Source organism: Dasypus novemcinctus, chromosome 9 (genome assembly GCF_030445035.2).
Source record: "Dasypus novemcinctus isolate mDasNov1 chromosome 9, mDasNov1.1.hap2, whole genome shotgun sequence".
NCBI lineage: Eukaryota > Metazoa > Chordata > Mammalia > Cingulata > Dasypodidae > Dasypus > Dasypus novemcinctus.
In genome coordinates this window covers 40466261-40475413 of record NC_080681.1, presented here as the reverse complement: position 1 = coordinate 40475413, position 9153 = coordinate 40466261, and positions in this window count along the sequence as shown.

Sequence of the window (9153 nt, the reverse complement as noted above, 5' to 3'; positions counted from 1 at the left end):
CACATTTATGATGCTATAAATGGTGATAAGGATCCCAGGTTAATGCATCAAAATCTTACCTACAGTATGCCTAAAATAGTTTTGTTTTGTTTTTTAAGATTTATTTATTTCTCTCCCCTTCTACCCTGTTGTCTGTTCTCTGTGTCCATTCACTGTGTGTTCTTCTGCTTCTACTTACATTATCGGGCAACACAAGGACACTTTTTTTTAAAGATTTTTTAAAAAGATTTATTTACTTATTTATTTATTTTATTTCTCTTCCCCCCAATTGTCTGTTCTCTGGGTCTATTGGCTGCATGTTCTTCTTTGTCCGCTTCTGTTGTCAGCAGCACGGGAATCTGTGTTTCTTTTTGTTGCATCATCTTGCTGTGTCAGCTCTCCGTGTGTGCGGCACCATTCCTGGACAGGCTACACTTTCTTTCTCGCTGGGCGGCTCTCCTTACGGGGTGCACTCCTTGCGCGTGGGGCTCCCCTATGTGGGGGACACCCCTGTGTGTCAGGGCACTCCTTGCACACATCAGCACTGCGCATGGGCCAACTCCACACAGGTCAAGGAGGTCCTGGGTTTGAACTGTGGACCTCCCATGTGGTAGGCAGATGCTCTATCCATTGAGTCAAGTCCGCTTCCCCCTAAAATAGTTTTAAATAGTGCAATTCAACCCAGAAAAATGTAGGGTTGTGGAAGAAACCTAAATTTCTGAGCTCAGGCTTTCTCATACCCCATTAGTCCCAATGACAGGAAAGTAGTAGGAAATAATAATAGCTAGCATTGTTTGAGCACTTACCAAGTGCTTGACTTTGTTTTACATGCATCATCTCATTTGACCTTCACAGCAGCTTTTGGCAGTATACACTATTATTAGCATCAAGAAATGGAGGCACAGAGAAATTACATGGCTTCCCAAGGTCACAGAGCTGATAAACAATAGAAGCAGAAGTGTACCCAGCCTGGATCCAAAACAGTGTGACTAACTACCGTAATGCGTTATCTCGTTGGGTCTTTGCTGTCTGAGAGTTGAAGAGAGGACCAGAAGATGGGTGAAGGCTCTGCTGTGTAGGCAGCTCCTATGCCGCACACAGGAAAATTGCATCAGCAAGGAGGCAGGGAGTGAGCTGGATGGGAGCCCTGGTGAATCCCTCCACAAAGGTAGGGAAGTGTTTGATGCAGACATCCACACAAACTTCTGCGCCTCCAGACAAGGAAGGTGTCAGTGGTTCAGGGAGGTCTAGCTCCAAGGGATGGTGGAGCTGCTTGTACTAAAGAACAGCTTGTTCCTCTTTTCACAGAATTTCTACTGCTGCTCTGGCACATGACCTTGAGCAAGTCACTTACCCTTTTGTAAATAACAACTATAACAGTTTCACCTCTAGGGTCATGGTGGAGATTAAATGAGAGAATTCGCATGAAATGCTTTGCAGGATGCCAGATACCCACTCAATGAACATGCCATCTTGTGTTATGAACAGTATCATTACAGTATGATTTATCATTTGACTCTGACAGAAACCAAAGCCCACTAGAAAACCCTTCTCAATAGACATTGCCAAGAAAAGCTTGATGGGAAGGTTTGTCCCTAAACTTTGATGTAGTGCTGAACAGCAATGGCAGGGCCCAGCCTCCATTGCTTCTGCTAATTAGGGCCATAATTCCAGTCTTCTTTCCCAGCAAACCTTTTACTGGCACTACTAACAAGAGACATAATGAATTGGCCTGAGTCCCACCTCTTCGTTTCTGCTTCTGTGCTCTCAGAGGTTAGGGGTAAGGAGCTATGAAATGGAGGAACGCTGGTTGGCAGGAGGAAAAAGGCAGCCAAGCCAAGCAGATTCCGAACAATCCAGCTTGAAAACAGGCCATAATTTACTCTGAAATGGTCTCTAATGGTGGTGGGGGTGGGACGAGGACAGATGAGGGAAAACAGATGCCCCTTGAAGTTTTTCATCAAAAATCTAATGAACCATACTTTATGAATACAATGGTATTTTACAATCTACACTGCAATTCTTTAAAATGTCGAGGTCCAGAGCCAGCTCTCCCTGCTTGTTTCCCTCCCTCTGCCAAGGGAAATGTTGCTGTCTTTGCCACCACTGATGCAATTTTTTTATTGGAATTTTTAAAAAGCCAAGATGAATGGGTCCTAAACTTAACATGTGGTTTCACCATCCCCTGTTATATTAGCGGAGGAGGCTTTTTGAAGACACAACAGAGACATTATATGTAAATCAATAACAATTTTTCTTGTATTCAAACCATGAATACTGACTAGCTAATTTTCATGGCATCCCTATAAGATAAGTCAGTTTTATTATCCTGTTCCAAGTCAATTCTTCAGCATTCTAATGAGCCTAGGCGATTTTATTTTAATTTATCTCCATGAAATGATTTTTGCCAGCCTCCTACAATCTCACTGGAGTTTCTTGTCATCACCAGATACAGCTGGCACAGACATTTAAGTTCTGCAGAATGGCAGACTGATGAGGACTGAGATCTAGAATCAAATAAGGCATTGGCATAGGCCAAAGTGAGTGACTGGAGGCAGGTCAAGGGTAGCAAGACCCAGCTGGAAGGGATGGGGAGAACAGTCTAGTCAGTTTCAGTACAATCTGCAATCCCTGGATTGAACCTAAAAAATAAAAATACAAAGTGGGATCCCAGGCAACTGCCTTAGTCGTTGAGGATACAGGGCATTCAACATATATAGAGGATTGTCCCAAAAAGTGGGGTACCACTTCCCCTCACCACCATGGGATGAATGTATTCCTCGGCTCCGTTAATGTGTGGCTTGACATGTGGCATCCAATGGGATGTTAGCAGGCATGATAAGCAGAGGCTTGTAAAGTGTTTGCCCAATTGATCTTGCCGCCTTATGCTTCTGCCAATGCCATTAGAAGAGCATGCTCTTGAAGCTCAAGTTTGGAAAGGATGAGAGACCTGTGAAGCAGACCTGGACCATGCCTATAGCTCAGAGCCAAGCCCAGGCAAATACATATTGAGTATATTATACAAAGTCAGTTCTTTTTTACTTCAAAGCCTTTACATGTGTTGTACCCTTGGCCTGAAATACTTTTCCTTGCACTAGTCTCAAGGCTAATGAGTTCTCATCCTTCCTATCTCTGCTTAACTTACTTTCTCACAGAGAGCCCTGCCCTGACTTCTCTCCAAACTAAATCATGCCCCTTTGGGATTTTTTCTCTAAACACACCTGGTTCTTTTCCTTCATTGAACTTACCACAATTGGTTTATTTGTTTAATGTTTGCCTCTTCCATTAGAGTAAACTCCTTAAGAGCAAGGATTTTGCCTTAGACATTTTATAGCTAGTTCTAGCACAGTCTCTGGTCTATAGTAAAGGCATTTAGTAAATATTTGTAGAATGAATATATTCCCAGCACTTTTCTGAGCAATGAGGCTATAACTACTACAGTGATAAAAACAGAACCCTTCTATTTACAAATGATCAAAATAAGCACATGAAAAGTTGCTCAACATCATTTAGCCATTAAGGAAATGCAAATTGGAACCACAATGAGGTACCATTTCATATACACTGGAATGGCTACTATAAAAAAAATACAGAAAATAACAAATGCTGGCATGGATGTGGAGAAATAGAAACCATCATACATCATTAGTGGGAATATAAAGTGGTGCAACCACTGGGAAACTGTTGACAGTTCCTCAGAGAGTTAAGTATAGAATTACCATATGACCCAGCAATGCCACTTTTAGGTATATACACCAAAGAATTGAAAGCAGGGACTCAAACAGATATTTGCACACTGATGTTTATAGTAGCATTATTCACAACTGCCAACAGATGGAAGCAGCCCAAGTATCCATCAAAAGATGAATGGGTAAACAAAATATAGTATATACATGCAATGAAATATTCAGCTGTATAAAGGAAATGAAGTTCTGCTACATGCTACAACATGGATGAACCTTAAAAACATCATGTTGAGTGGAATAAGCCAGATACAAAAAGGACAAATATTATATTTATATGAAATAATTAGAATATGCAAGTTCATGAGGTTAGAAATTAGAATGGGGGTTGAGAATGGGAAAGTAAAGGTCAATTGGTACAGAGTTTCTAATTGGGATGATAGAAAAGTTTTGGTAATGAATGGTGGAAATGGTCACACAACATTGTGACTATTTAATACCACTGAATTGTATACTTGAAAGTGGCTAAAATGATTAATGGTTGTTACCATTATGTTATTGTGGTAATATATTTTACCAGAATAGAACTATTACACAAACAGTAAACCCTAATGTAAACTACAGACTATAATTAATAATATAATTAAAATAATGTTTATCAGTTATAACAAAAGTACTACACTAATGAAAATTTTAATAATAAGGAAAACTGAGGGGCAATATATGAGAAATCGTTACTGTCTAAATGGTTTTTCTTTAAACCTACAACTGCTCTAATAAAAAATTTTATTTTTTTTAACCAGAGCCGTTCTTTCAAGGAACTTTGAATGTACAAGGCCAGACGGTCAGCTGTTGTGGAGTAGCAGGCCAAACCCCTTCCAGGAATGCCCTTAGAGATTGAGGCAAGCAAGGTGTTGGGTTTAGCTACTGCTGCATCGAAAATCATGCTAAAATTTAGTGACTTAAAACAATTATTTTATAATCTCTCAAGGTTTCTGAGGGCATTCTGGATCAAGGTCTCTCATAAGACCCAGTCGGATTATGGCTGGAGAAGTGGGGGACTGGTCAGGAATCTTTTCCACGTAGTCTTGGGGCCACATTGTGTTTTCTCTCTATAGGCAGGTTTGGGCTTCCTCACAGCAGAGTGGCCTCAGGGTATTCCAAGGTGGCTCACTCAATTTACAAGTTTTCCACAGAGGTTGAAGCTGCATCATTTCTTTGTTTTTGTTTTTGTTTTTAATTTAAACAACATGCATTTATATATTTTTTCTTCTTTATTTTTTTTTAAATGTTACATTAAAAAAATATGAGGTCCCCATATACCCCCCACCCCACCACTCCCACATCAACCACCTCTTCCATCATCTCGGCACTTTTTATGACATAGCCTTCGAAGAATAATAATGTTACTTCCATCATAGTCATAGCCCACCCAGATTCAAAAGGACAGAGCATAGACCCCATCTGTTGATGGAAAAAGGGTCTAAGTAACAAAAACTGTGCAGTGGAAAAATACAGCTATCTTTGGAAAATACAATCTGCCACCCAAGTCTTCAGCTGTGACTAGGAGGTGTTTTCAAATGTGGGAATTGAAAGGGTTATAAAGGTTGACACCCAGACGCATGCACCACTGAAAGTCATCGAGGAAGACTGCAAATATCTAGCACCCCACCACTTCTATCCTCATATTTCACTTTGTAGGTACTGAATTGTTTGTTTCTTAGTGTCACTTTTCTCTAGAACATAAACTTCAAAAGAACAGAGACTTGTATTTTTTCTTTACTGTGTACCATAGCCTAGAATGGTGCCTGGCACATGGTAAGCACTCAATAAAATTGTATTGAATGAAGCAATGAGCAAAGGAACAGGCTATAATGGGGAAAATGTACGATGAATACTGTGGGTTTTTTTCTGTCTTTTTTATTAGGTTGCAGATTTATAGAAAAATCATGCAGAAAATACCGAGTTCCCATATACCAGCCCCCATTATTAACATTTTGCATTAGTGTGGTATCTTTGTTACAATTGATGAAACAATATTGCTATAATTCTACTATTAACTACAGTCCATAATTTACATTCAGATTCATGGTTTATGTCCTAGAGTCCAATGATTATTTTAAAATTTTTATTCTAGTAATATATATACCACCTAAAGTTTCCCCTTTTAACACATTGATACATCATTCAATGGTGCTAATTATTTAAAATATTGTGCTACCATCATCACCACCCATTACCAAAACTTTTCCATCACCCCAAGCAGAAATTCTGGACTAATTAAGCATTAACTCCCCATTCCCTACCCAAATCTAGCCCCTAGTAATCTGTATTCTAGTTTCTGACTCTATGAATTTGCTTGCATCTTTTGGCAATTATGAATAATACCACTATGAACACCAGTGAGCAAATACCTGTTCAAGTCCTGGCTTTCAATGTTTTGTATGTGTATACCTAGCAGTAAGGTCTCCAGGTTGTATTGTAACTTTATACTTAACTTTCTGAGGAACTGCTGAACTTTTCCACAGTGGCTGCCCCAGTTTACATTCTCAACAACAATGAATGAGAGTTCCTATTTCTCCAAGTGCTCATCAGCACTTGCTATTTTCTCTTTTTTCAATAGTAGCCATTCAATACTGCAGGGACAGATGCTGGGCATTATATATCCTGCCATAACCCACTGAATGGACTGGGGGAGAGTGTAAAAAAATACAATGTAAACTATAATCCATGCAGTGCGGCAGTGCTCCAAAATGTGTTCACCAAATGCAGTGAATGTGCCACAATGATGAAAGAGGTTGTTGATGTGGAAGGAGTGGGTGGGGTAGGGTGCGGGGTATATGGGAACCTCTTACATTTTTTCATGTAGCATTTTTTGTGATCTATGTATCTTTTTAAAGAAAAGACAATTAAAAATATATATATAAAACAAGCAAAAAGTAGTAGCCATTCCAGTGGGTGTGAAACATTATATCATTATGGTTTTGATTTGCATTTCCCTAATGGCTACTGATATTGAACATATTTTCATGTGCTTTATGGCCATTTGTATGCCTTCTCTGGAGAAATGTCTATCCAAGTCTCACTCATTTTTAAATTGTGTTGTCTTTTTGATGTTGGTTGAAAGGTTTCTTAATTCTGGATAAAAAACCCTTATAAAATATATGATTTCTAAATATTTTCTCCCATTCTTTAGTTTGTCCTTTTACTTTCATGATGAAGTCCTTTGATGGACAAAAGTTTTTAATTTTGAGTAGGTCCCATTTATCTATTTTTTCTTTTTGCTGCTCATGCTATTGATAGAAGGTCTAAGAAGTCATTGCTTAACAGGTCCTAATGCTGCTTCCCTCTGTTTTCTTCCAGGTGTTTTATAGTCTTGGTTCTTAAATTTAGGTATTTGATTTATTTTTGAATTAATGTTTGTATATGGTGTGATGGGGTTACCCTTCATTCTTTGCATATGGATTCCAATTTTCCCACCACCATTTTTTGAAAGACTCTTCTTTCCCAATTCAGTGGACTTCACACTCTTTAAAAAATCAATCCCTCTCTCTCATGATCTAGGGTGTAACTTAAAGCAGATAAGTCTTTGCCCCAGGCTCCTTTCATTGATTTGTTTCTAACACTGCTTTCACTGTCCCAAGCTGCTTCTGCCTGGAGGGCAAATGTTGGGAGAGTGAACCTGAGAGGACTATCCTAGGTCAGTCTTTCAGGTTTCTTGTTTGATTGGCATTGACACTTAGGCACCCCAGTATGCCTAGAGGGTTTTCCCTACTCTCCCCAGAACCAGGCCAGAGTCTCAAAATAGGAGTGCAGGCTGGCACCACACTACACTGGGGTTGAGTTAGGAGAGGGTCCAGCAAGGGTGCCAGGAGCTTCTCCTATGGCTTTTAGGCTGAGTTCCTTGATTCAGCATTTGCCCAGTTACTGCAGCCCTTTAACTGTTTTCCAGTGGTTTTGAATAAGGATACTGTCTTTGATACTTCTTTTGCCTGAAGGGGGTTGGAATAATGGCTGCCCTCAGAGCTGGCACCCAGCTATCTGAAGTAGCTGATCAAAAGCAGTGATCAGTGATCAAACCATACCCCTCCAGATTTGGGAGGATTACGTTTTTATATCCCATCCTGGCACCAGCAAGTTGCACTAGGAACCTGGGCTGTGGACCCCACTGCTGTCTGCCATAAGGTTGAGAGGTGGGGAGGTTAGCTGCTGCACCTAAGGTGAAACTTACTGGTGTTTACCATGATTTATCAGCCTCTTCCTCCAGCTCTTTCTTGAATGCTGCACAGTGTTCCATTAGACTTCAGAGTTTCCAAATAGATGGTTCACAATGAACTCTATTGTAAACAAGGGACTGTAGTTTATAGTACATTTAGAAAAATGTTCTTCCGTGAATTACAACAAATGTACCACACTAATACAAGGTGTTATTAATAGGGTGGTATGTGGAAACTCTGTATTTTACATATTTTTGCATGATATTTCTGTAAACCTACAACTTCTCTAACAAAAATTATTAATTAAAAAAAAATAGCTGATTCAGACAGTTCCTGCCAGTTCAATAGTTGTTTTGGTGGCAATTCTGATTCCTGGAGCTTCCTACACTGTCATCTTCCCAGAGTCCTCTGAGTGCTGTGTTTTTTTGGTTTGTTTTCTTTTAATACTTAAAAAAAATTTTTAAATACTTTAGATTACATAAATGTTCCATAAAAAATATAGTGATTCTCATATGCCCCACTCCTTACCCCTCCCACCCTTTCCCTCATTAACAAAACCCTTCATTAGTATGGTATATTTTTTACAGTTGATGAACACATATTGGAGTATTGCCACTAAGCATGGATTATAGTTTACTTTATAGTGCTGTATTTTAAAGTGAAGGCAGGGTTCTATGGCATAGTCAGACAAACCTACAAATTTCCTCTCCTTCAAGGATTTGGAAGTGGTAGTAAGGAGGCTGATGCCGAAACTCATAATCAATGGAAAGTTGGAGTCAAATGATAGAATATTGACTAAAGGACTCCTGAAAACTTGTGTGGCCCACTCCCACATTGAGCAGAGGAAGAAGCTGAGGTTCAGAAAGTAAAGAGTCCTACCCAAGATCACATATACCCAATACTAAAACTCTGGAGCCCAAATCCTCTTACGCATCCTAAGCTATTACGTTAGTCAAAACTCAAGGCTGCAATATAGAAATCTAACTCAGTAAAGCACAGAAAGAAGCCCCAAATCCACCAGTTTTTCATGGGTTGGTAGATGCGCCTGGAGCCCCGCATCACATCCCCTCAGCAGCAGCTACAGCTGTGATGACCAGTCTCATTTCAAGTGTGCTTCTTCCTTTCTCCATTATTCCATCTCAATGACTTCTCCAAAATCATGGGCACTGTTCAGCCCACACACAGGTTTGGGCAGGAAGAGGGGGAAGCTAAAGCCCCCAGGGACAACTCTTCATCGGAAGGAAATGGGAAACATTGACAAATGCTTTAACCTC